Source organism: Gigantopelta aegis, chromosome 9, assembly GCF_016097555.1.
Source record: "Gigantopelta aegis isolate Gae_Host chromosome 9, Gae_host_genome, whole genome shotgun sequence".
Lineage (NCBI taxonomy): Eukaryota > Metazoa > Mollusca > Gastropoda > Neomphalida > Peltospiridae > Gigantopelta > Gigantopelta aegis.
In genome coordinates this window covers 28,274,368-28,300,055 of record NC_054707.1, presented here as the reverse complement: position 1 = coordinate 28,300,055, position 25,688 = coordinate 28,274,368, and the positions used below count along the sequence as shown (strand labels likewise).

General features: G+C 36.4%; 1 protein-coding gene across 2 annotated transcripts in view; it reads right to left on the bottom strand.

The window, feature by feature from the left end:
* Positions 1-700: 700 nt before the first annotated feature.
* Positions 701-25,688, bottom strand: part of LOC121380502 (potassium voltage-gated channel subfamily A member 2-like) — a 48,509-nt gene continuing 23,521 nt past the window's right edge. For both annotated transcript variants that reach the window (XM_041509330.1, XM_041509331.1), the window contains one exon: positions 701-786. The gene's annotated coding sequence lies outside the window, so the exon portion shown is untranslated. The remainder of the gene's footprint in view (positions 787-25,688) is intronic.

The following is a 25,688-nucleotide window of genomic DNA, read 5'->3' as shown; positions in this document are numbered from 1 at the left end:
CAATGAACTGTGGGTTTGGAATAAAACACACACACTTAACTCCATAGACCAAATGTCTATCATAATATTGATAGAAGATCTACACCTGGAGAAAACTCATACAGCTGCCTGCAAATATACAAATGTCCATCAAAGTGCACATATAACAGCATAAAACATTCACCCTGAGTCTTAAAAGATGAAAGAGAGAAAATTGCATAAAAATTGATTGATCCTTTCACTGTGGAACAGCTTCCTTTTTGTCAGATCTGTATCTTCTTGATGGTGGCCTTGAGGTTAAAACTGCATTGTTAAATATTTGTTTTGTTTCATGCTGTGTTGCCATCAATTGTGGTAGTTCCATTCCATGCCCTCATTTCATCATGATTTTGTTGAAATGGAAAGTATATTAATGATTACTGAATGACTGGTTGGGACTTTCATCATTTCCTCCCATTATCACAGATCTCTGGTCCATATATGATTTGTCACTGAGCCGAGTCTTTTCTTACTACTAACAATGCATAGAACCATTAGGTCAAGTAATCATTCAGTGAAACTTCAGAAGAGTTATTTTTTTAATTTGAGTGTTGTGTCATCTTTTCCTAGAGCCCATCTGTCCAGCTGATAATTTTCTTTGATGCAAAGATGTCAGATGATCATCAGGACTATTTCAAGATGTCTGCTGGTATTATGATGTGATAAAAAGTTTTTTTTTTTAAAGTAATGGAACTTAAAGCATTGACTTCGTATAGCAGTCTCATTGTGTACTTCTCCTCAAATGAACACGTTCACATTTTGGGCAAACTGAAAAACAAAAGCAAATAAATATTACTAAGCATGAAATACATGTATGTAAACAAGACTTTGCAAATGTATGTTTGTTTTGTTTTAATGACACCACTAGAGCACACTGATTTATTAATCATCATTGGATGTCAAACATTTGGTAATTCTGATATATAGCCTCACAGAGGAAACCTGCTACATTTTTCCATTAGTAGCTAGGGATCTTTGATACGCACCATCCCACAGAAACGATAGCACATGTCACGGTCTTTGATATACCAATCGCGGTGCACTGGCTAGAACGAGAAATAGCCCAACAGGCCCTCCGATGGGGATCAATCCTAAACCAACCACGCATCAAGCAAACACTTTATACCACTGGGATACGTTGCAAATATATGGGCAATTTTCAATAAAATGTGACAAATAATTATGGTCAACAGCAGAACCGTATGGCACAATAACCTTGACTTCAAACACAATAAATATATATTCGATACTACTGTTATTAAAATGATGGGAAACTTTCGATATAAAATATTTACAGAAAATGTTAGCATTTTGTGCGTGTTTGTGTATGTGTGTGGGATTTAAAAAAATATTATTAGGATTACCAGTATGAATGTATCACATAAGTTTAAAATAAATAGACAAATATATAATATAAAAAATAGATGTGTGAAGCCAGAGTAGAGGTGTTACAATGTTCTGTCATTGATAAAAAAAAATACCGGCCTCGGTGGCGTCGTGGTTAGGCCATCGGTCTACAGGCTGGTAGGTAATGGGTTCGGATCCCAGTCAAGGCATGGGATTTTTAATCCAGATACCGAATCCAAACCCCGAGTGAGTGCTCCGCAAGGCTCAATGGGTAGGTGTAAACGGCTTGCATCGACCAGTGATCCATAACTGGTTCAACAAAGGCATGGTTTGTGTTATCCTGCCTGTGGGAAGTGCAAATAAAAGATCCCTTGCTGCTAATCGGAAAGAGTAGTCCATGTAGTGTCTGACGCCATATAACCGTAAATAAAATGTGTTGAGTACGTCATCAAATAAAACATTTCTTTCTTTGATAAAAGATTATGGTAAATCACGAGGGTTTTGGGGTTTTTTTTACACACACCGGATAAACATTGTAACCTTGGGGTTATAATGTCCTATATGCAAAAAAAATGCGTTCTGCCAACCATTTTATTAGCAATAAACTAAAGTGTTCTATTTTCTGATTAACAGTACATTTTACAATGAATCTAAACATCAATATATAGTCCAGAAAACCATATGCAGGACACAGATGAACGGAGACAAAACCCACAGTCCAGGCCTGTCATCTAAAAGTAGCCATCCTAAATTAGTTTTTTTTATCAAAGGTATGGTAGTTTAAGGGACCATAGCAAAAGTATATGAAGCCAAAAGAGACTAAATCATTTAGTCTCAATGCAGACCCCTCCCACCCCCTCCCCAAGAGACTAAAATAAGAGCAACTTTGGCTTCACATTGGTAGACATGCCAAAGGTAGGTAGAACAACAAAAAAAAAAAAAAAAAAAAAAAAAATAAAGTAAATTAATGAAAACCGGATGGAAAAATATTTAGTGGTTAGAAAGTTATAGCCCTTTGAAGTTTGGCGTGCTGTGAAATATGTGAATCCAGGACATTTGCCCCCCAGTCCAAAAATGGATAGGTGGACATTTGCCCCCCCCCCCCCCCCCCAGTCGAAATGATGGCTAGGACATTTGCCCCCAGTATAAAAATTGGTTTAATTAACAACTTAAATTACTAACCCTAACCCTAATCCATGTGCATTCTAATGTGCTTTTTCAACATGTGCTCCCTAACCCTAACCCTAACCCATACCCATGTGCTTTCTAATGTGCTTTCTAAACATGAAAATAAAGTTGTTCACAATATTTAGTGTTTTTGTTTCATTTTATCAATATAGTAGATATCAACTGGGGGGCAAATGTCCTAGCCAACATTTCTACTGGGGGGCAAATGTCCTAGTCAACATTTCTACTGGGGGGCAAATGTCCTAGTCATCATTTCGACTGGGGGGCAAATGTCCACCTATCGATTTTTGGACTGGGGGGCAAATGTCTGTATTCCGAAATATGTCTGCCAAATTTTGACTCTCTTTTTTAAACTTGCCGGTTAAACTACACTACTGATCGCCATGTGTATATTTCACTTTAAAATGGAACTGAAACACGCCAAATATTATTCTGGAATATGTAATAGTGTTTTTGAAGCCACTGGAAAACGGTAACATATACCATTATGTTAAAATGTTATCATGAACCCTAACATCGTTATAAACGTAAAATCGGAAAATAAGCAATACAAAGCGACGTTGTTGTTTCACAACTTAATATATTTATTTAGCCTATCAGGACAATGCAACAATACCCCATTAATTTCCAGCTTCTATTATGCATAAATAGTGAAACAATGTTACATAAAAAAATAAAGGCAGTGCACATGGGCGTTTGAATGAGCATGTGACGAAAGCTAGTGACAAGGACTAGTCCAGTGTAATACAATAGGGTAAAACAGTCTGTTTAATGATAGTGAAAATATTTTGAAGAAAAGTAAAGTTGGTGGTGGTGGGAGGGGATAACGTGTTTTTTTGGGGTGGTGGTGGTGGTGGGTTTTTTCTTTGGTGGGGGAGTTCTTGATTTAAGCTGAGTAACCAAAAATACATTTGAAAAAAATATATAAAAGGCTGAAAAATAAAAAAATTTAAATGATAATAATACAAATGCGATTAATGTTAGTGAAAATATTTCGAAGAAAAATTAATGTTGTTGGGGGGCGGGGTGTGTGTGTGTGTGTGTGTGTGTGTGTATGTGACGCGTCTTCTTTTTGGGGGGGGTGGTGGTTTGGTGAGGGAGGTATTGATTTAAGCTGAGTAACAATAAAAATATATTGGCAAAACATAAAGGGCTGATTTTTTAAATGATTAAATTAATTAATTAATTAAATAATAATAATAATACAAATGTGATTACTGCATGCCACTGTAAATATAGATAGAAAATGTGCATGTTCGTCTGGGTTATATGTTTGTTGTTATTCTCTTCTTTTTTTTTTGGAGGGGGGGGGGGGCATGTGTGTGTTTGCTGAAAGGGGAGGGTTTTTTTGTATTTTATTTTGGGGTGGGGTTGGTGTTGTTACTGGGGTGGGGGGGATTGGGCTATTTGTTTGTTTTTGTTTTATTTATGTTTTGATTTGCCTGCCAGTTATGCTTACAATCGTGTACAACAATGTCTTCATTCTAACATGTTGGACATCTAGGCCCTACCTATCTTGAAAAATCGACATGCAAGACCAACATAAACATGTTTATACAAAAGTAAAGTTTGTTTTATTTAACGACGCCACTAGAGCACATTGATTTTTTTATCTTATCATCGGCTATTGGACATCAAACATATGGTCATTCTGACACTGTTTTTAAAGGAAACCCGCTGTCGCCACATAGGCTACTCTTTTTACGACAGGCAGCAAGGGATCTTTTATTTGCGCTTCCCACAGGCAGGATAGCACAAACCATGGCTTTTGTTGAACCAGTTATGGATCACTGGTCAGTGCAAGTGGTTTACACCTACCCATTGAGCCTTGCGGAACACTCACTCAGGGTTTGGAGTCGGTATCTGGATTAAAAATCCCATGCCTCGACTGGGATCCGAACCCAGTACCTACCAGCCTGTAGACCGATGGCCTGCCACGATGCCACCGATGCCGGTATGTTTATACAAATACTAATGTTACAGTTACTAGGTCGATGTTTTTAGGATAAATTATTTTTGCTGTTATTACAGCAAAATTTGCAATTTAGCATGTTTATAATACAATTTAATGTACATATAAAATTAATTTGAAGCATGTAGAACAGGCGCCTGTGCAGGAAATTGTGTAGAGGTCAAGTTTTGGTAAAAACAACTATTAGTTTAGATTTAATCAGGATCTTAAAGGGACATTCCCGAGTTTGCTACAATTTTAAAGATGTTATCGATTAACAGAGACTTTTTAACGATAGTAATTATATATGAAATATATTTTTCTGTATACAATATTAGTGGCTGTATATTAAACATGTTTCTGATCATTCTAATATTTGTACTAGGTTAAATTTCAGTTTATTTCCTAAAATATATTTTTTCGTATGAAATTATTTGAAGACAAAATCCAGTTTGGGCTTCTTACAAATATTAAGACGACCTGAAACACATTGAATATACAGACACTGATATCAGGGTTGAAAATTAACATGAAAACCAAGGTCTTACTGGCCCTTCTCAAATTCAACTAGACCCCCAATTATCATACTGAAATGTAATTACACTGTTAAAATTAAAACTATAGTGATTTTTTGTTGAATAATAACCGTTTATGTTAAAAAAAAATGACGAATTGATGTTTAACATCACAATGAATAAAGTAAAAATTTATATAAAAACATGTTGTTAAGTTTTAAACTCATGCCAATTAAAAAAAAAACAGAAAACGAAAAAAAAATCCAGTATATATAAACATGTTTCTTTACAAAGTACCATTAAATTAAACATATTAAATCTCATTTTCATTACAGGGTAAAATATAATGCAGTAGAAACAGACTAAATGTAGAACTGCACATGCTTTAGTAAACTAGTCTGGGAGTGGCAGTCCTCTTTGTGAGGATGCAAGAGGGATGGAATAAACTTTATGGCGATACAAGAGGGGTGAAATTCCCAGCAAATGATTTCCTCGGGAATGGATGCTCTAGACAGAGATCCAAGGAATCATCCACTGTTTTGTCAAATGCCCATTCGACTCTGCTTTGTGCAGATATACGGCCCTGATCATGTATTATGGTTGTGTCATTCAGATTACCTTGGATGTTCCATCAATTGCCTTAAAACTTCTATCACACACACAAAAAAAGAGTTAACCTATACAGTTTGATTGTAATTTGTAAATAATTTTTGTTTTAATTTACACTGCACTTTCCCCCAAATAAAACGTTATTTGAGACGGTATGGGTTTAAAACCTAATAAATTAATATGTTTTATATAGATTTTATCTTTATTCATTTTGATGGCGGTATCAAAATATAGAACATCTTCTAGGTTTTCTGTTGCCAGATCTGTATTTCACGCCAACATAGACGTGGTGTGTTTTGTCACATTCGATTCAGCATCAGTGTGATTCTTTTTTAACCAGTACCATACTCGCCAGACCCTAAAATCGATGGTCGCCCAACGGACTACATTTGTAAAAATTCTTAGTCGCCCGTAGCCAATTAAGGTCGCCACGGGCGACCGGGCGACTGCTAAATTTTCAACCCTGTGATATTCTAAACAAGAAAATATATTTAATATGCAAGTTTAATCGTAGATATATTTCATTAGTCGGAAACATCTTACAATGCAGCAAACTCAGGAACATGCCTTTAAAATTAAAGTTTTGATATTAACAGGGCTCAATGTGTAAGTTTTTTTTCACTTGCTGCTGACTAAATGAAATATATTCAGTAGCCAAATCTCTTCATCCACTCGCCACAGATACGGAATAAGCCCGGAGGTGGGGTAAAGCAGTTCATTAATAACCAAGTGGGGGGGGGTACTCACGGCCAGGACCCTCCATTCAAAGGATCCAGGAAGGAAAGGAAAAACGTGACCATGTTTCATGGCTGGTAGTTATGGTACTTTGCCCTTGCTCGGGGGTGGGGCATAGCCCAGTAGTACAGCGCTCGCTCGATGTGGGATCGATCCCTGTCGTTGGGCCCATTTGGCTATTTCTCGTTCCAGCCAGTGCACCACCACTGGTATATCAAAGGCCGTGGTATGTACTACCCTATCTGTGGGATGGTGCATATAAAAGATCCCTTGCTGCTAATCGAAACGAGTAGCCCATGTAGTGGTGACAGCGGGTTTCCTCTCTCTATATATCTGTGTGGTCCTTAACCATATGTCTGACACCATATAACCATAAATAAAATGTGTTGAGTGTGTCGTTAAAGAAAACATTTCCTTCCTTTGCCCTTGCTCAGTCTATATAATAACAAGAGGAGTCTTAAAAATAAAGGGCTGATTTCAGATGTCTGGGTTATCGGTGGGTTTTGGAACAATATGGTTTAAACCTGTGTTAAACCCTGGGTCATGTTTACTGTGCATTTCACATGTCTGGTTTTCAGTAATCCTAGTTTAACACTGGGTTACAATTGTATTGCTTGTTTAAACCTGCCCTTTAGGTAGTTTTTCGCTGGATTTGCTCAAAGTAATTTTTTGTTATGAATAATTTTGGAAGCTGAATCGTGTTTTATGTCAGTATAGCAGAGCCATGAAATGTGACTGTATTTTAGAGACAATTTGAATGCAATACAGTAGCGGATAAAGGGTGGGGAGGTGTGTGTGTGTGGGGGGGGGGGGGTGTCGGAGGTTCGACCCCCATTTTAGACAAGATGCCCTTTTTCCTTTTTTTGTTTTGTTAGCACGACTGTATAATTAGATCCGCCACTTCACACAATTATTCACCATTATCGTGGGGAACGAACAACAAAGCGCCTGAGATATAAAAAGGATAATAAATGAGATACCAGTTATAATCAAATTTATGTCCTGAGTGAAATAATGTTTAGTTGTCACGAGCTTTAGCGAGTAACAAATGAAAATTAATTCACGAGGGGGACATAAATTTAATAATGACTTGTACAGAGTTTGTTATTCTATCTATTACATCAGCTATTTTTTTCTCTAAACGCTTTTATTTTAGACGCACATGCATGGACATGTATAGAAACGATGTAAACCACTTTACACACTGTTCTGCCTATTGTTATAACTTTTTTTTTATTATTATTATAAATTCGTTTACAATTTTTTTTTCAAAAACACAAGTTATCTTTTTTTTGCTAAAAATACATATAGTGAATTGCATTAAAATGACATTTTGTTATAAATTTAACACTAAAACAGTCATGAACGCAAATTCTTTAAACATCTATCACAGACTGCAGTCTTATAATAACATGCTTTCGTGTTTGTCTCATCTTAATAAAGGGAACAAAAGGCGAGATAGGCCTACAGGCTTGAAAAAGTTGACAAAAAGTTTTCTCGGTGCCCTCAGGGTCCAATTTTATTTACTTATTTATTTTATTATTATAATTATTATTATTATGGGGGGGGGGGGGGGTTTACAGGCTTGTTTTTAGTCGAATTAAAGGGAAATGCTAGATTCTGGGTAACAACGTTTATTCATATTTGCATTATTACCAACAGCTATGCATCTCGTACGCCTATGCTAATAAATACCGGTAATGAGTTTCAGCTACAAAGTGATGAAGTGTAAGCTATCCCTCGATTATGTCCCTTTCTAGATCTGCGGGTGACCCATGTAAAAAGCGTGGTTTTGTAAACATGGGTAAAACACACACATGTGAAATGAACCACAGGTGTATGTCTTGGTCAGGTATTTCAGCGTTTTGATATAACCCAGTGTTTCGAAACCCAGACATATGAAATCGGCCCAAATGGTTTATAACGGTTTACCGAAATCAATACAGGAAATAAACACATATCGATTTTCAACTCCTTTTTTATTTTTAGAGGATGAAGCCTTTTTTTCCAAAAAAAAAGATGAAATGACCCTAGTGGATTCTTTTACCCTCTCCCCCCACTAGACGAAAAATTTCGTCTCTTTTGGCTTCAAAATACTTTTGCTACGGTCCCTAAGAATTAAACTTGGATTTTATAAATATTTGTTTCCATTAGTATTTAGCAGTTGGGATTCATCAAAAGGCACAGAGTACTTCTGTAGGCAGGTGATTTTTCAACATTATTTTAGGCTAGGTAGGTAGTTCGTAGCCTGCCTGCTTGGCACTTTACACAGACTATGGCAGGCACAGGCAACTGCCCATCTTAAAACACAAGGTCTGCAGAACCCTCTAGTTGCATGACCAAAAGAAAATTAATAAAATATTTGGTTCAATATTACAGCTACTTCAAGTTCTCAATGTCACTGTTTCTAATAAGTGCTATTTAAAGTAGTATTTTGTTGATCGATTTGATTATTGATTATTACAAATCAACAAATATCCCATACATGCACTTCGGTTTCAGATTGACTTGAAATTTGTTCCAAATATTCCCCAGTCAACTACATGAATAAATCCAAAATGTGGGCTCTGTATTCCAAGTAGTGTTTGAGAATTGATAATTTAGCTAGAAAATGGCCATTATCATTGTTGTGCTAGATTTTAAGTCCCATTATCTCAGAAAATACCGGTAATATACAGAGACATGAAATTTTGCATGGGTACTGATAAAGGCCTGGTATATAGCAGGCTGGTAGTTTTCAGTGGTCATACTGAATGCTTTGAGACAACTGAATTTTTTTTTTAATTTCAATTTATCTTATGAGCAGCCATTTTTGAGACACTAGCTAAAACACTATCTTATATTCATTACAAACAGTTAGTTTTTTTCTGTCATTATTCTATCCCATTTGCTGCATACATTTTAAATCTTACAACCTTCTGGAAAAAAAAAAAAGAAGACGTAATTTTCGGCCATTTTCAATGGAAAAAATCCAATGTGGGTATACTTTAAAAATCCCAAAACTGGTTTCATTTTATAGCTAATACTATGTAGTTTATGTCTACCAAATTTCATTATCCATATACAAGTCCTTCTTGTGAAATTTATTTTTCAATTATGCATGATTTCAGCATTCATGAAGCATTTGTCAGTGCATAACCATTTTGCTATTATTAAACTAAAATATTATAATGGTTAGATATAGACTTCACTTTGAAACATTCCTTGGGTAGGCTCTTCAGACCCTCAACCTCCCATCAAAAGTTTCACACCTTCCATTTCAGTAGTTGCATGTCGACCACCCTACAAAAACATAATGTATGTTCACTTGGACAGATCCTATGTTTTATGAATGTACATTTTGTTATCTATGGAATGTCACATGACAGGGATTTATCCAGGCGTTGTACGGTATGGAATATCGGCACCTTCCCAACAGCAAATGTCACAGAAAATTCCCAATTTCTGGACTATAAATTCCCAATTTCTTGACTATAAATTCCCAATTTGGTGAATAGTTATTTTGGTAATTATGTTTATTCTGATAAATTAATTTAACAAAGTAAATCATTCTCACAGAATCTCCCAAACAACAATTGGTAACGCAATGCGATCTTATCAAATGTGATCAAAACAAACTGTGACGTAATCTACACTTAGTTGTGGCAGGCCTTTGCACATAGTAACTAAGATTTGATCAAGTTTTTCTTATATTCCGAGAAATTGCAATTCTCAAAGCAGGAAAAATGCTAGTTGTCATGAACATATCCACCAAATAAGTACATTGTTCGAGCCCAATGTGGAACAAAAAATTAAATCGACCCCATAGCATTACCGTTATTAACTACTGACAACGATCATATATGAACAAAAAAAGAAGCCAAAAAGTCAATTATTTCAACTTCCTTTCACATGCAACAGTTCACCAATGAATATTTTCCACCAGTATGTCCCATCCCTGTCATGGATATATACCTACCGATGCAATTTTACTAAAGTATAAGATAAATTGTAAAATGTTTCTAGCCGTTTTGCCGCCATTTTCTTCTAATCGCTGGCTCCCAAACTGCTGTTACTGTAACACTGTGCAGGCCTAATAGTACAAACAGTGCCCAGTCTTTTAAGGTTGCACATCACCATTTATATTTGCAAACTTTAATAAGTTTCAAAGGTGATGTTTTGGGTTTTTTTTAAATTTAAACATTACATTATTTTTTAATTTTATTATATACTCTTCAAAAAAAGAAACTTGACATTGATTTTCAAAGTTTAATAATAAAAAAAACCCTGGTAGACATGATACAAGCAAGCAACCAAAGATCAAGACACCATGGAAAGGGGATTACTCTGTACATGTCCGAAACGGTATGTCTGGGAATGTGTGACATAGGGGTGGCATATGTGTGACATAGGGGTGGGCAAAATGTCAGTATCAGTTATGACCACCACGATCCCTGATGACAGCTTGACAACAGTGACGCATGGAAGCAATCAAATGTTGCACAACATGTTGTGGAATGTTCTGCCACTCGTGCTGCAGTGCCGTAAAAGGTCGCCGACTCCTGCACACCCGGCGTAGCCTATGGCGGAACCTCCGGAGCCGGAGCAGCCGGCCCCTCTGGGTAAACATACATGCAGAGAGGACTCAACGAGTCCTGCACCCAGTGTGCATCCGCTGCCACTGACAGCATCTCCATGGCTTTACCCTGCAACGGGCGGAACGACGGATTTCGCAAAAAACCTGAACCAACCAAAGCTGACGCGGCGCTAGCCATCGCCCGCCCCTTCAACCGAACACCTCCGTCTGAAACAGACGGAAGGGACGGTGCCCTCGAGCCACCCAATTCACCAAGTTGGAGCCGCTCCAGCCGGCTTCCATCCACAGCTTCCTTGCGCACAACCCGTGTTGACATTACCTCTGCCATCAGAGATACAGGTGCCTCCGTCAGAGCAGCCTCCCCCGACAGGTAACCGATTCTCTGCTTCAGCCGAAACAGAGAACTTTAGTGAACCAGTGGCACCGGCCGGTGTCACTGAACCACTAGCAACGCCATCCAAATGGCGGTGTGAAGAGGAGGCGTTCTTACATCTACCACTCTCCCTCGCATGAACAGTGCCCCCGGACTTCTCAGAAGCCGGCAGCACCTCCGATTTGAGGTCAACCCCAGAGATTGCCTCCTTGCTCTTTTCTCCCTTTCCTTTCAGAACATACCTCTTCCTGTCTGCCTCCCGGACCTGGCGACGAAATTTCGTCCAAATGGATGAAGGCCATGTGGCGCAGACTTCGCACTGTTGGTCAAAAGAACAGGCCCTACAGGACCGATACAACAAGTGCGAGTCGAACCGGGGAATCCGCTTGCCACAGCCGGCTTGGGCACACATGGTCAACCTCGCGGTTGAGCCCGATGAGGCCGTGTCAGACATTCCGGAAAAAGTCATAACCCCAATTATCCCCAAAACAACATGTCTTTTTAAGGGCTATGGGAAAGAAATAAACAAAATTACTTTAATAAAACGTTTCACATAGTACAAAAAACAAAAACACAAAAAGTTTGCAGATTTTGTTAACAGTACATCCACAATGGAGGACTGCAGAATTGAGAACGATGGTCTGCCCATGCGCAGATATGGATATATATCCAGCAAGGGAAGACAATTCTGCAGTGGAGGAGATGACTCAGGTTGTATAGCATTGTTGTTGTGCTAGTACAGTAAGTTGAATAAGACTATTAATAAATGTGTTGCTTAAAATAAGCAAGCATTGGATGACATTGTTTCATGTTGTTGTTAGCAATATCGCTAGCTGAACATTTGGTGATATGAGGTGTCAAATAAATATTGTAATCGTTCATTCACATCTGAAGACTGAAATAGGTTTAGCCAAAATTTTAGCCAATTGCAAATTTTATTAGCAAAACAGAACGAACTTTGGGTATTTTGAACAAATAGTAGCCTCTACACAGTGGATAAAAAATCCCATTGGCCGAAGCCCGCGCCAAGTGGAATTATCATGTCTGGCAAATAATTATGTTAACTGCATATGCCCGATGACAAGTGACTGATGTAAAACCTAAAACATATTTTGATTTCGTTACTAATCTTGGTAAATCCTTTGGAAAGAGTTCCGATCGTTCAAGCATTTACATAGCTCTAAGGAGAACTAACCCTAACCCTAAATGCTGGAACGATCAAACTCTTGCCAATGCATAACACACCAAAACGGAAATTAAGTTGAGGTTCGATAACAACTTAAGAGTTATTCCCCTTTTACTATTGATTGAGATTAGTAATTTCTGCCATTGAACGTTCGATTGAATCCCATTTCTTTCCCACATGCCTTGTGTGTGCAATTAAAATGTTTACAAACATGGTATATGAGATGGGATACAGTTTAAAAGTATCATATTAAAATTAAATTAGACGTTAACGAGGTTCCAGAATATGCTAGTTTGGAAATGAACGGGGACGTAAAGAAAGTGCTACTAATGAACAAAGCAGAAATATTATGAACTGTATTCCTATAAAAGTTGTAAGATATTTTAGTTTAGATGTAATAAACCTTGTAACAGAACATACTAACTTTCAGTGCTTTGCAAATGTAACTCTAAGTTCGTGTAAAATGAACGTCTAAGGTGAAGTTAGATTTCATTAACACTACGTCTTTATCGTGATAAGTTAGATTTCATTAGACCTACACCATAATCCTCAACCATACAAGTGGTCACTAAGACATACGTTGACAAAATAATTATATTTAGATTAACAAGTGGCCACTACCAAACAAATAGCAAAGTTTAAATCAACAAATAGACACTACTAAACAAATAACAGTTTAAATCAGCATTTAAGTTTAAAACAAAGTTTAAATCAACAAGTAGAGAAGACAGACAAAAGTACAATAAACAATGGATACTACTGAACAGACATATATATTTAGTACTTCATGGGTAAGTGCCAAAATTCTTTATTTGTGCAATTAAACCAATTACTTTCAAGAATATTACATTATTGAGCACTGTATTAAATTAAGTACAGATTAGCAGTTGCCCTGTGGCAAGTAATTTTTTTTTTAATTTTTGAACCCCTGAAATGTTTAAAACATGTAAGATAATAAAGTGCTAAGAGTTGTCTCCCTTTTCAAAACCTTTCGAATTGATTTCAGGGTGAAACCACCCGGAATCCTTGTTGTTGACACTCTGAATACCCAAACAGCTAACAAAAAAGTAGTAATACCTTGCATAGTTATTTGTTAACAAAAAAAGTCCACTAAATTTGGAGGAATTTGATGTTATGTTATTAAACTCAAAATGTGCGTATGTGTACTTTAAATTATTTTAAAATTTGACTATCAGTGTAATTTTAGTTCAATTATAAAACAAAGATCTAAAAGGTAATAAATTCGTTACATGTTTTTGTAACCGGGTGTACGGGATTATACGCCCCTCCAAAATCTATATTTCCTACAGATTTTGGAGGGGCGTACAATCATGTACGCCCGGTCAGAAAACTGTGGAACTATAGTATGTGCATGCACGTGTAACAAATTTATTACCTTTTAGATCTTTGTTTTATAATTAAACTGAAATTACACTGTACTTAAATATATAAATGTATATCTATAATTGTTTCTATATTACAGGCATATATATATATATATATATTTATATATACTGACGGGCAAAAGAAAGTATACCGACAAAATATAAAACGAAAATAAAATAACTAAAACACATTTATTGAAAAGTTTATACATTTTTCGTTTATTACATGTAATTTGACAGTTGAACAATACCTACAGGTTGCATGATAATGTTTGATAGACATGTGGGGTCAGTTTGTGAATTGACACAATGTGCTGAAATAAACACTGTCAACTTTTCCAATAAATGTGTAGGCAATTAATGTCTAATAACGGGTATGGCCACCCTGAACATCAATACATGCCACGACACAACGTCTCATGGTACGGGTCAATCGCCTGATGACGACATTGGGTATTTTTCTCCATTCTTCTGCCAGAGCCTGTGCAAGCTGTTGTCTGTTACCTGGGAGGTTGGGACGTCGTCGGATTCGTGTATCAAGTTGATCCCAAAGGTGTTCAATCGGGGACATGTCTGGAGATCGAGCTGGCCAAGGTAAAACATCGATGTTGTTAGCTTGTATGAAGTTCTGTACTATCCGAGCAGTATGGTGCCTGGCGTTCCCTCTGTTCTGCCGTTAGACGTGGCATATCTTGGGTGATTTTATGAACAAGTGGACTCTGCACATTCATACTTCTGCGTTTTTAAACTAATTTTATACGTGCGACTTGAGAAGTCCATGTAAAACGTTAAATTGATTTTTCACCAATTGATTGTGACAACAGTGGCCAATGCCAGAACAGGGAGTGGTGTTTGCACGGACGATGTCAATATTATTGATTTTTTATTTTATGAACTTTGACCATCAGGCTGATATAAGAAAATCTTTAAGAAATCATTGGTATACTTTCTTTTGTTTTAGTATATATATATCTAATTAAATTTTCTTTGCGTCTATACCACCCCCCCCCCCCCCCCCCCCCCCCCGACTCGCACTATTTTAGTGCAACAAACCGGATTATTCTGGCAATCATATTTAGATATTTTGAAGAAAACACACGTGAAAGCTACACAAAATGTATACGATAAATTAATGGAAAATGCTATAGACATGGATCTATACACATTGATTAAAAAAAAAACCCACAAAAAAAACAAACCTCTTCGCTAATCATGACATGAGACTCTATCGTTGGCCAAAGAAATCATGTAGGAAACTTCACGCCTGTAACTTACTTGTAAGCAATGTTCAACAGCTGTTGGCGAAAATTAAACGGTTCCACCGACAGCATAAATGTTAGACAACATGTGCCTTCATTCACTTTCATAAAATATAAACTAAACACAAAAAGGACAATTCCTTCCAATATAGGCCTAACTAAATGATCCGTAAAAATGCACAGCAGCTAGAGGAAATGACGTCATTTACAAAAAATCACCTGATTCAAATAATAGTGAATGAACGTTCGCATTCTTACCCGACATAAGTATCAATGAAGTTTACACAAACAATACTACAGGCATATTTAAAGCTAAACAAAATAAATGCAGTTATGTATTGTTAAAGTATGCATATAAATTTAATTATAAGATTTGACCGCAATTATTTTTTGGTTCATGCAAGTATGAACCGAAAATACGATGTGCACACTTTTGTATGACCCGCTATGTGGGATCATACAGTGTGCAAATCGGTTTTTTGGTTCATACTTGCATGAACCAAAAAATAATTTCGGTCAATTCTTAAATACATATACATATACATACATACATACAGTCAGACCTTGTTACGACGACAGTTGTTATTACGACATTTACACCATCCGACCACAAATTGTCGGGAACAAATGTACACCAATGTTATTCTGTTCATTACACCGGAATTCACACCTTCCGACACCGACAGAGCAAATTAGGAACAAACGTGCAACCAATGTCTAAAAACACCTCTTTACAATGACATTACATAATCACTGATGCCGTAGTACGTTGGCAGTACATACAGCCCTTTTGCATCCTCGATCTCGTCGCGAGCCGACAGTCACATGATGTCCGAGTTACCAATGTCGGCTAACTCTATAGATGTGTATTGCTTTTGAACATAAGCCTTTCGTCATTCAATTAAAGGATTAACTTTGAACAATCAAGTCTACTAGTTTTATGACATTTTGTAAACAAAGTAGGTACCAATCGATTAGATTGACTGTGAATGTGCTTTGATTAATAATAATATACTTAGTATATAATGATGGTCTGTGATCCATCCCCGTCGGTGGAACCATTGGGCTATTTCTCATTCCAGCTAGTGCACCACGACTGCTATATTAAATGCTTTGGCATGTTTTATCCTGTCTGTAGGATGGTGCATATAAATGATCACTTCCTACTACTGACACCCAATAGCCGATGTCAGTCCTTGGCTTTTGAAAAACAAAGGCGAGTGAAAAATCGCACACCTCAAAACACTTAGGTGATTGAAAAATCTCACTCATCAAAATGCTATGGCGAGTGAAAACCAAACACTACTCATTTATGAAGTAATTGGTACATGTAAATGCAGAGACCTATGTTGCAAAAATGAACCAATAAACCAATGTTATCTTCAAATTTTGTGTTGTTTGGTTCATTAGTGTAGTCTTTTCCCTTTTGGGAATGGAGTTATAATTTATTAAAAGGTTTCAGGAGTAGTGCTATAGAAATATAATTATGACGTACACTGATGCAGACAATTTGATTTTTAAAAAATTACAATATGTACTATTCAGATAATTTGATGCACACAATTATATATACTAGTACCTTTTAGGTGTTAGATGGTTTGATGAACGTGCAGCTAAACATGTAAAATCAACTTGTCTTGAATTTCATTATTATGTACAATGAAGATGATTAGGATAGTTGGGATGGGGAAAACCCACTGCATGGTTCCGAGGAGGTGGTTCATGAACTATGACTCAAGCATCTCAGGTGTGCACTACCGACTCATATTATTAAAACCTTTTTTTCTTTTCTTTTTTTTTCAAAATAACTCGCGAAACATAAGCCTACAGGTAGTACTATAGCAAATAACTTCCTGCTGGGTCAAAGTTGGAGGTGCACCGAACTTTTTATAGAGAAGTGAACACCACAAGTCCTGTGATTGGTGATAAATGTGTGTTGGTTGTAAAAAAAAAGAAAAAAAAAGTTTCATCTGGGCAAAAAATGTATGCAATTTTATTTCATCTAGTACTACTGTGTCAAGTAGCCTTGTCATTGAAACATGTATGGGGTTATTGTGAAAAAAAAGTACTATAATTTTGTGCGGAACTAGGGTAATCATAGACGCTACCCATTATCTCAGAAGGTTGTACAGTCTCACTACACAGATCACTTCCGGGTGAGAGTTGATTGATGACAGTCCACTATAGTTCCTAATTGTGACACGTTATGGCTCACATATTCACTTCTAGGAAATAGTGAGCCTTCTGGCTGTATTTTGCCCATGTTATTTTGTAATATTGTGTATCGATCTTATGGTACATAGGCGTATAGCCAAAAGACAGCCGGAGTGAATCGGTTAATGCACCAGCCACATATTAAAATCTTGCATGGACGCTACCATTCTCTAACATTTTTCTTTTCTTTTCTGGTATTGTTAAACAGATCCTTCTATCAGCTACATATGGTAAATAGTGGCAATCAATATATAAAATTATTTTACGTGTGCTGTTTGTTAAGTGTAACGTGCGTTATTTTTCACACTAGCCAGATTGAAATTACGTGCGCTGTACGAGTGTGATCGCACCCGCGCCCATTAAAAGACAAGGTCTGCGATTATTAATAAATCGATGTAACGACAATTTCGATATAACGACAAAGTGACCCAGGGATGAACAGTCAGACCTCGTTATAGCAACCACAAATATTTCGTTCGAGTTTAAAAACATAACATAACATCAAATTCCTCAAAATATATTGGACTTATTTGTTTACAAATAACTATGCAAGGTATTACTGCTTTTTTGTTAGCTGTTTGGGTATTCAGAGTGTCAAGGATTCCGGGTGGTTTTACCCTAAAATCATTTCAAACCCTATTACGCAAAGGGAGACAACTCTTAGTGTCTTATTATTTTGCATGTTTTAAACATTTATGATTATGTTGTAATGCAGTATTCTCACTGCTTCATTTAAGCGAGGCGGCCTGCCCGCTATTGCAGCCCCCCTTTTCATGTTCTCCGCCCTCCTTTATTTTTCGGTGCCCCTTTATTTTCCAGCACCATACTATATTTTCCAGCACCTATCTCCGCTATTTCCAAATGGACACTTTTTTTCTCACACATAGAAAAAAACCAATGATCAGTCTGCACACTGGACATCAAAGGAAACAAGCTGTGTTATGTATGAAAAAGCAATTGACAAAACATTTACAACAGTTACCGTAACGTAATTTAACAGTATTTTTAACAGCCTCTATTTTGTCAAATATACATGTACCTGTATTCATTTGTATGTTTAATACATACAATAAAAGTTATATTTTATTTGAGCAATGAAAACATTTTTATTTTTTACGGATTCGGCAATCTCCGATTGAAAAAAACTCACTTATTTGGCACCAAATTTGTTAGTGATCAGAACGGTCACTTTGTCTTTTGTTTCCACTAACTATCGTCTGATATTTTGTCCTCAATTGCAGATTGGTTTGTAACTGATGCTTTTTACTTTCTGTCATTCTGTTTCTTATGCAGTTCTTTATAAAATATTGTAAACTTTTCATTTTGGGGGGATATCACCGCTTAATGTTTATCATTAATATCATATATCTTGGGTGCCAAATAATATATACACCGCCTTTATAAAAACGAAACTTTTTATCAGCTGGCGATAATATTTTATCACAGTGATCGATTCATTCGATGAAGATGGAAATAAAAAAAAATGTATACGACATTAGGGGATAATTTTACAAACATCTTTATTGTTTTTCGTATATCTTGAAATCATTATTAAAAATAATAATATTAAAACTTTGATCGGTTCATCAAAACCGGAACTGCCCGTGAATGTCAGACCAATAAGATCTTCGGATCAATTAAAAGACGAATCTGCTTGTATCTCGTATAAACCTTTTTGCACTTTTTTGTAGGCAAAATAAGGAGTATGTCTTTCCACAAAGTCTACCAAACACAACAAAGCTGCCCCCCCCCCCCCCCCCCCCCCCTTTTTTTTTGGCTTTTCGTTTACTGGGGTTTTTTTTAAGGGTGTGTTGCCGCGTGGCCCCCATCCTTTAATTTTCACCCAGCGAGAACACTGTAATGGTATTGGGAAAACAAAATTGAATACCCACAGCCGAACAAAAATATTTGTTGTGTTGTACTAAAAATGCATGTCAAGTCATTACTTAAAATATGTTCGTGATAACAGACCTCTTCACATTCCACTGCGCATGTGCCCGTTGCAGGGTAACAGGGGTAACTCGAGGATGCAAACCGCGAACTCATGCGAGATCTCGCAAAAATAGACCTGTGGACAAGTTGGGGGGCATAGACAATGGGAGGCCATGATTAATTATTCTATCAGTAGGGAACCTGAAAATTCTGTCGACATCCAACAAGACTTATTGTAGACATTTGTGAATTATTGCTTACCACGAAATAAAAAATATTTGGTTGTTAATGCCCAACAAACCATCGGTTCGGATTTGCACGCAATAAATATCTGATATGGGCTGAAATAAAATTAATGTGTGCACACGTGTATGTATGCAGATATTTATTGTATTTAACATGATTTAAATATTTATAAAGCATTATACTGATAAATACATTCAGGATTCTTGTTGGGATTTCTTTTTACCAAGTTATTTAAAATTTTGTTTGGTATTTGGAATAAAATCAAATGATACATATGAAATTTGAGCTATGGTACTATAAAACATTAGAATCAGGCTCGTAGGAACGATACCTGGAGTTGGGGGAAGGGAGGGGGCACAATCTGTAGTGGAGGGACACAGTCTAGTTGGTAGGGGCAGGGGTTCAAAAAATTTCAAAATTCAACAGGGCAAGTGCCAATCAGATATTCACTTGCCCCATATATTTTTCCACTTGCCCATACTTCTTAAGGTTACGAATTGTGTTAATACAATGCTTAATAATGTAATAATCTTGAAGGTAATTGGTTTAATTGCACAAATAAATAATTTTGCCAACAGGTTACAACACTTACCCAGGAAGTACTAAATGTCCAGTAGTATTCACTGTTTTCTCTATTTGTTGATTTAAACTTTATTTTTAAATAGTGTCCATTTGTTGATTTAAACTTCGTTATTTGTTTGGTAGTGTCCACTTGTTCATCTAAATATAATTATTGTGTCGATGTATGTTTTAGTGGCCACTTGTATGGCCGTGGATGAGCATAATTTATTTGTAAAAACTATTAATAAAGCAAAAAAAAAGAGAATACATTCATGTATGCTTAGAGGGCATCGCACCATCACAATTATGGCGTAGGGCTAACGGAATCTAACATGTCACGATTATGATGTAGGGCTAATGAAATGTAATTTCACCGTACCCGCTCATTTTACACAAGCTTATATTTAAATTTGCAAAGTACTGAAAAACATTAAGTATGTTCTGCTACAAGGTTTATTATATCTAAACTAAAATATCTTGCAACTTTTATAAGAATACAGTTCATAATATTTATGCTTTGTTCTAGTGAACTCGGAAATTATAAACTTGCTTTACGCCCCTGTTCATTTGCAAAGAGCAGATTCCGGAACCGCGTTAACGTTTAATTTAATTTGAATATGGCAATTTTGAACTGTATCCCATCTCTTATACCATGTTTGCAAGGATTAAATATTTTAATTGCGCACACAAGGCATGTATACTTTATTTTTATATAAGCTGTAAAGCGTATTGGACCAGTGGTTGCAAAACAAGGCATCGCATGCAACGTTTATTACCCTCATTTCCAACTCCGACTCCAGTTCATATTTTCTTGGTTCTTGTCTGAATGTATAGCTCGGCTTCTATGGGTTAATTTCTTCAGGAAAACTTTGAGTTTCCCTACGAATACAGCATCCATTACTGGTCATTGCCTTTGTTTTTAAAATATATTTTGTTTTGATTCATGAGCACTTAGACCCAGTGATTTTCCGCGATCGTGGAAAATGGACGGAATTCCCAGAATTCCCATTGTGAAACAGAATTTATATTTGGAAATGGAATTACAATTTTCTGCGAAGTAAAAAAAAAAAAAAATATTTTACTACTGACACACGCTGTAAAACTGACGATTGACCCGTGCGCAGTACTATTGGCAAACGCTAGACTGGATTATGCACTTCACAGTAAACCAAATGGTCACATTGGGAACCAATCAAATACTTCGCGAACGTTAGTGAAACGTTTGCTGGCTGAACTTGGGGCTGGTTGCGCCTGCGCAGATGGGACAGGTTTTTTTTTCCAGGAGTAAGTTTAGCCAGCGGTTTGTCGCTAACGCTTGTCTTGGAAGACAGATTTTTTACGCTACACATTAAACCGAATGACCATGTCGGGAACCACCAGTCAAAATATGTTTGCAAACATTTAGCAAAAAACGGCTGGCTGAATGTTGCAATGTTACTTTATTTCCACTTGTCATGCGCATACTTCAATTTGCAGACGACGCTACTGTCAAAGAGATGATAAAATAAATGTTTATGTTTTGAGAACCCTAAGCCCCGTTGAATAAAGCAGCGCACTTAATTGTTGGACAATCATGCTTTATGTAGTTATTATAATTGTAGCCTTTGATATGATTTTTCGCAACTAATATGCAGGCTTATTTTGATTTAATGACAAATAGCGACGCCAGTCAATTTTCGGACCCTTTAATTTGTCACAACTTGTGTTAGTTCAATTGTTAATTACATATTGTAGTCTGAAATGGAAATGAAACGGAATTTACAAAAACATGAAATGGAAAATAGCTTTTTTTAAACGGAAAACCGCTGAGTCATACTTGTTCTATTCTTGGGCCAACAATTTCACCAACTATATGCATTACAAGTGGGCTACATTGCACATTTCTGTGGTAACAGACTCCGGCCCATAGAGACCACCACCCCCCACCCCCCTCTGCGTGCCCCCATTACTGAGTGTCTGTAGCTCTCGACAAACCCCCAACTCCTACTCCGTCAGTTCCAACGCCTACTAGTACTTTGTTTTGCAACCGCTGTGGATGCCATTTCAAAGTTTGAAGATCATCGAACAGATTACTTGTACGAATTCAGTCGAACGTTCAGTGGCGGAACGTACCAATTTAGTCGATACTAAAAGGGGAATAACTCTAAAGTTGTTATCGAACTTTTCAACACATTGTTTTCCGTGTTGGTGTGTTAACGCATTGGCAAGAGTTCCGATTGTTCCAGCATTTAGGGTGAGGGTTAGTTTTCCTATTAGCTATGTAAATGTTCGGACGATCAGAACTCTTTCCAAAGGTTTTACCGAGATTTGTAACACAATTAAAAAAAGGTTTTAGGTGTTACATTAGTCGCTTGTTATCAGGCATATGCACTTAACATAATTACCTGCCCTGCATGAAAATTCCCCCTAAGGGAGGGGGGGGGGGGGGGGGGGGATGTGCAAAAGCCATATTCTAAACCGGGTTTATAAAAGAGGGGCTACAGTCCCCCCTCCAACTTCTCGGTTGCTACCGACCTGAGAATTAATGGTCAGAAATGTAACTGTATTTGCATATACAGCTATTTAAATATTTAAATTCAAAGCAAGATTATTTAACCTAAGTTTTATTTATAACAGATTAGACTAGCCGGCAGCTTAATAATATGGCTACAAACTCAGGAAGGTCTCTTTTATTATAAACTAATGATGGTTTATTATACGCAGTCATAAGGTACTTCATTTGAATGTTTGAAGCAAACATTAAGTACCATGCCTCGGATGACGAACAATCAACAAAAGTAAACAGGCCAAGTCTGAATTTAAGCCGAAATAATTAAAACAGTGAATGAAAAAGTAGAAATAGGGCCTAATAAATAAATAAATAGTTTTAAAACTTTGTAAATACCAGATATTTCATATGAATATGTCGTATATGACTAATATAACTCAGGGTTTCTGCCAGAGGGTAAAATGGGTATAGCGCCATACCCAAAATCTTTGTAGATTTTATATTTTTAAGTTAACCTTTTGACAAAATGAACACTCTTATCATTACTATATGATTTTCTTAATCCTAACCCTAAATTTAACCCATTTTCTTTCGGGGACAGGTCCCCCATACCCCCCTATTGACTATGGTTGCATTCAATTCCACAGCGCCATACCGAAAAATTTCTTTCTGACAGAAACACTGTAACTGATGGTGAAGTTAAAATAAAGAAAGAATCAAACAAACAAAGAAAAGAAATTGAATAATAAATAAATACATTTAAAAATTTAACCTTCGTAAATACTATATATTTCAAATGAAGTTGTATGTGACCGATATAAGTGATAGGGAACATTTTGTTTTCAAAATTGTGATTAGAGATACATTGTATTTCTAGTCAATTGAAAATTGATTAGCAAGTACTGTTTAATGTTTTAAAATTGTGTGGCAATCTCTCAAACTCAGGATTGAAAATTACTAGTTGCCCGTGTTGACCTTTATTGACTAATGGCGACTAAGAATGTTACAAAAATAGTCCTTTGGGAGACCATTGATTTTTAGGGTCTGGCAAGTATGTATCGGTTAAAAAAGAAACACACTGAAACTGAATTGAATGTGACAAAACACATAAAATTTGAATTTTTCAGATTATAACCAATATGCCGTTCGTGTGGTTTTAGTGTTTACACGAACAATTTTCTTCAGTAGAACTTTCAGATACTAACAAAAAGGTTAATGGGCAACAATATTCAAATGAGAATCTAAGATGAGCGATTTTCATTGCTTTTCTCTTATTATAAGTACGAAAATATACTTTTTGTGTGCTAGGACTAACTTAAAGGCATATTGTTACACACTACTGACCTATTAAATAGCCTAACAAAGTATTACCTATTTGTCCCTAAATGTACTTTATTCAGTCATCTACGTAGCCACCATACTTGTTAATATTTTGTAAAAATAATTGAATTATGGCAATGGTCTATACCGTATTTGACCGGAAATTAGCCCATGTCTTTGAATAAGCCCCCCTCCGTTTTCATAACATTTAGGAAATTAGGGCCTCATTCGTAAATAAGCCCACCCCCAACTTCCTCACCTTATAAATAACAAGAAACTGCAAGTTTGCTCAAAGTTCATTTAAAAGGTCATACCTCCTGCAGATAATTAAACACAAATGTAACACAATATTTTACCACCAGTGAGATTTAGCTGTCCAACAGTAACAGTGTGTAACATTGTTTTCAATTTCATGCCAGCAGTTATTTCTTTGAAGTACCCAAACCTGAACTAAAAAGCAATGTCTATTTTTACCACCACACTGGGTCCGCAGTTAATGCTAATTAGCCAAATACCTTATTCTGATTGGCTAAGAACAATGACCTAGATTGACAACTCTTTGTAGTGTAAGCTGGCTGCCTGTGGTCTCACTACACAGATGTCATCTGCCATTGAAACCCATGTTAAATTGCCCAACTTCAAACGAAGATTTCTAATAGAACGGGTTCTCGTTGGCACTAACAACATACACCATTGCGAACATACATTATATAAGCATTTATTTTCACTCCAAAATTGAGAACATTTCCGTCTCAGTTTTTTGCTATATGACCGCATCTGGCTGTAGTACCGGTCCGAACAGGTGGTTCGTTAATCGATTCACTCCGGCAGTCACTTGCGCTATATACCCATGTCCAAAAAGGTCGATGCACAATATTACAGAATAACATGGGCAAAATACAGCCGGAAGGCTTACCATTAAACATACATATTGTTTTAATTCTTCACCATTTCCTAGAAGTGAATATGTGAACCATAACATGTGTCACAATTAGGAACTATAGTGGACCGTGATGAATGAACTCTCACCCGGAAGTCATCTGTGTAGTGAGACCTTAAAGTTTATAACAGATTTTGTCAAACTTGGTTTGAAGTTAATTTGATAATATGGGTCATTTACACCATGGAAAGCCATACGAGACCAGTGTAACTTAAGAAGTGTAAACAGTACACCAAAAGATAGATGCACCATACCATCCAATAAAACTTCATATCACATTGTTACTCCATGGTCATCCACACAATAGGTGACCATCAAACAAACAGCCACTATATGGTAATGTATTACCTGTTTGTTAGTTCTGATATAAGGAACATACAAAGAAGCTAGTTATCTAGTTAGTTCATTAAAAATATTAGTTTTCATCAATTGTTGCTATGGGCAACAATTGTTTCATAATGAAGTGTTGAAATCCTGTTTTTTTCTGCATATTCAACATGAAGATCCACACATTATTAATGGCAGGTACAAATTCTACTTTTATAGTAGAATATTATGTTATATATTCACAATACCAACAAAACTGTTTCTCCCTATGACTACATTCGAAAAAATTCATTATGCACAAAATCACAGAAATTAGGGTGAATTTGGATATTGACCGTGTGACCTTCAATTTTGACCTTTTACAATGAGAAACTCAGTGTTAGACACTCATATCAATTTATATATTGCATGTAAGAACTCTAGAATATACATTTTGACACACACACCCCTAAAAAATAAAAATAAAATAAAAATGAAAATAATAAAAATAAATAAAATTGACATATTTCCAATATTTT